General features: G+C 33.8%; 1 pseudogene; it reads right to left on the reverse strand.

Moving 5' to 3' along the window:
- Positions 1–3,942: 3,942 nt before the first annotated feature.
- On the reverse strand, positions 3,943–4,122 carry LOC148164996 (U4 spliceosomal RNA; annotated as a pseudogene).
- Between the last annotated feature and the right edge of the window lie 233 nt (positions 4,123–4,355).

Raw genomic sequence — 4,355 nt, forward strand, 5'->3', positions numbered from 1 at the left:
TTATAGAATAAAAATATATGTAATAAAGGCAAAACACAATATTAATGATAGAGGAAAATTTTATCACTATAATGTGTTAATCCATCAACAAAGATAAAGAAAGGAGATTTAGCATAGAAATGGAGAATTAGTAACTGCTAGCTGTGTAGAGTTAAGAAAATTAATGCATAAATAACATTCTAAGTTTCAAAAAACATTACAGTCAATTGAATATTTTTATAAATCACAAAGATCCAAGCTAGAAAGCACTATGTCCTATAAGGTTAAAATAGATACATGATCACTGGAGAGGAGACAATACTTCAAACTTGGACTATGGAAGGTTTCATGGAAAAGATGAAACTTGACAAGACTTAACAATCTCATAAGATTTTCACTGTAAAACATTAGAGTGAGAATACGTGATTTAAAAAAAATAGTAAATTTTAACATACTGAAAATATACAGCAAATGTTCAGTTTAGAGAGGCATTTGAATGTAGAGGTTAATGGCACAAATCTGGAGAGAAATGCTCTCTTCAAATCCTGCTCAGCTAACTTTTATCTCTGCTAGAGAGAAACTTCTTCTGGCACTTCCTGGGTATAATCTGAAACTAGCCTCCATACTTCTAGGGCAAAGACAGACCACAGAAAAAGGCAGACCACTTCATATTAGTAGGCAGCAGGTTTAATAAGCCAGGGGAATTACTTATGAGGCTTAAGTCACGTTGCCACAAGACTGGTAGATCTCCACACCTGCCCACCAGAATCTTCAACATTCATATAGAGGCTTTAACTGCATTCAGTCACGTACCCTGTCTGGATAACCTCAATATCACATTTCTATCTCAAGACATATACATGGAGGTGCTTCTGGGAGTGGGGAAGGCAAGCAGAACACATCCCAAGGATAGGGAGTCTCCAATTGCAAGGGTCCAGCTTGCGGGTCAACTGGTGGTCACATTTTCTTTATGACCTCCTCCAACAATCTGTGACTTTAAACAAGTTATTTAAGTAATCTTTGTTTCAGTTACCTCTTATATAAAGTGGTGAATATAATAGTATCTGCCTCTTTGAATAGGGATTAAATTAAATGAGGATTAAATTAAATTTAAATAAGGATTAAATTTAAATGAAGATTAAAATTTTAATACATGTGAAGGGCTCAGAATAATTTCTGACAAATGTTATATATGGCTGGACATTTATTATTATTACTACTGTCATCATCATCATCAATGTGATTATTACAAATAGATAACCAGTAAAAGTAAAATCAGAAGATATATTTTAACCTAATGGAAGGCCTGGAATAACAAATTAATTAATTTAAATGATGTTCTACAGGTAATGGAAAGACATTAGAATGTCTTCAATAGGAATATAATCAATTAAGAAATGGAATGAATGTAGCAGCAATGGAATAAAACAATGAAAAGAATACAAATGTCATTCTCATCCATATTTTTCCTAGCATACACCTTTAGCACAAATTACATAGCAGATATTGTGCATGCAAAGGAGATGATTATCTCAGACAGTTCTTTAGAAAAAATAGGCATCTAAAGGTCCATTGAGACTTCAGGTCATAGAGCAAGAGAAAAATGGAACCAATACAATTGCTGTTCAAAATGTAAAAGTTCCAGGGGCGCCTGGGTGGCACAGTTTGTTGGCCATTTGACTCTTGGTTTGGTCTCAGGTCATGGTCTCATGGTCGGGGGATCGAGCTCTGCATTGGGCACCACACTCAACATGGAGTCGCTTGGATTTCCCCCCTCCCCTGCTCCTCCCCTCCAGCTCTCTCTCTCTCTCTCTCTCTCTCTCTAAAACAATAAATAAATCTTTAAAATGTGAAAGTTTGGGGTGCCTGGGTGGCTGAGTAAGCTAAGCATCCAACTCTTGATTTGAGCTCAGGTCATGATCTCAGGGTCATGATCTCAGGGCTGTGAGATCGAGCCTCGAGTCCCACACCATGCTCAATAGAGAATCTGCTGGAGATTCTCTTTCTCCCTCTGCCCCTCCCCTACTCCCATGCACTCATGTGGGCTCTCTCTCTCTTTCTCTCAAATAAATAAATAAATCCTTAAAAATAAAATAAAGTAAAATGTAAAAGTTTAGAGGGTGTCTGACTGGCTCAGGTGGTAGAGCAATTGCCTTTTGATCAAGGGGTTGTGAGTTCAAGCCCCATGTTTGCATAGAATTTCCTTAAGGAAAAAAAAACTTTAAAAATTCAAAGTTCAAACACTTTAATACTTTATAAATGTTATTGATTCCAAGATGTAACTGCTGAAAACCTAATTCTCCAAAATCTACACCTATCTGTACAGCAGCACTTAACAATCACTTTGATGTTCTTCAGACACCCTCCCTTTATTTTTTCTCTTTAAACAGATCTTTTCTTTTTTTTTTTAATGGCATTTACATACACTTTTCCTCCCCTCTTTTTTAATAGAATATGGCTTCTAAAAGAGCCTTTACCCTTCCTGAGACTTGATCACTGGTTATATAAGTCCTAACTATGTTCCAACAAAATGTTGCTTTGAAAACCTTAGATTTTATGACACAGTAAGACAGTAAATGAAATTCTCCTAGGTTACTTCTTGGGTTTGGAAAATAAGTATAAATCAGAAGTAATCTTATTGTCACCAATATCCACACAGAAAGCAAGTAGGCTTTGGTCTGTTCTTGCGGCTCCTGCCTTTATTATTTCACATGCTGCATATAAAAGCTAGAAGGCCTCTCTTAAAAGAGAAGAACTAAAATTACAACATTAAAACATATATAATTTCTTTTTTTCTGGCAGACTGCATAGTTTTGAAAACTAAAATGGCCTGATAATTAACTCAAATATAAATTGATCTAACTAAAAAAAATATTTAGTTGGTCCAATTATAACAAATGAAACAAGCTAATGACATATTATTAAATTTTGAGTTTAATTGCTCCCATTGTTAAGCTGGCTGCTTTAGTGTAAATAAATATAAATTAATGTCATTTTATGAAAATCTACTTGTTAAAATGAATTAAATTTAAACATTTATATGATTTTGAAATATCTAATACTAATATTAACAAATAAGGATTATCCCTTATTAAAGAAAAAAATGGTATTATCTATATAACAAATTATCACAAGGAAAATAAAGAAATTATAAAGAAATATTTATTATATATCTTGAGGATGCCATTAAATGCAAAAGCTCAAATTGATTGGAGGACTTCCACTTCTGGAAAGATGAAGTAGACATACTTTCCTCTATTTTTCCTACCAGTACAACTAAAAATCCTGAATATTATATACAAAACAAACATATTAAGATTCTGAAAAGTGGAGAAAAGAAATCAACTCAACTAGGGATCCTGATGCCAGAAAGATAACACTATGTTGTGTTCCTTGGAAATTCTTTTTGCCTCTTATACCTCAGACATGGAGCTGAGGTATTTCCAACAAAAGCCTGCTCTAGTAAGAAGAAAATTTTTAGACGATACACAATATACTCTGCTGAACACCATAAAAACTATTGCCCCACTACCAGCCATGTCAACAAAGCCCAGATGGGGAGTTTAGACTTCATCCTCACAAGGGTATAATGAGATATTTGAACACCCCCACCGGGATGGTGTCAGAGACAGCTCAGTAAGAGTCTGGCCTTTTACCATGAGGACAATCCCAGTGTGGTATCAGTGGAGAATACATACTAAGACAGAAATCCCATTCCTGCCAAGTGGCAATGAAAATACCTACTGCCTGAGTATAGCAGAGGCCAAGCAGTGAATCTAGACATTTATGTCTACCTGGAACTGTCAGAGTGGTGTTCCCCTTCCTCCTGGTGAACTGTCAAATAGCTAGCTAAAATAAAAAGTTTAGAAAAGATCCAGTCTTATGATATCCAAAATGTCCTGGTTTCAGTAAAAAATAACCTGTTATATCAAGTAACAGGAAGATCTCAAAATGAATGCAAACAATCAATAGATGCCATCAAAGATGACAGTAATGGCAGAATTATGTAACCATTATTTTAAAGCAGTCACAATAAAAGTGCTTCAATGAGTAATTATGAGCATCTTTGGGAAAAGTTTTCAATTAGCAATAATTGTGCCTTGGATAAACCTCATTGGCTACGAGCATCTTTGAAACAAATATAAAAACAGAAAGCTTCAGCAAAGAAATAAAAGGAAGTAATCAATAAACAGGAACATAGAAAAATAGAAACTAACCAATGTGAGCAAGAGAGAAAATTTAATTAAAAAAAACAGACTAGAAACCCATGCAATTATATTTATGATATATATAACATATAATATATAATATATAAAATATATAAATATATATTTATATATAATATAAAAATTATATAAAATATATATAAATATATA

Source organism: Eumetopias jubatus, unplaced genomic scaffold, assembly GCF_037043125.1.
Source record: "Eumetopias jubatus isolate StellerSeaLion01/CBP00866 unplaced genomic scaffold, mEumJub1_p1.0 scaffold_1, whole genome shotgun sequence".
Classification (NCBI taxonomy): Eukaryota; Metazoa; Chordata; class Mammalia; order Carnivora; family Otariidae; genus Eumetopias; species Eumetopias jubatus.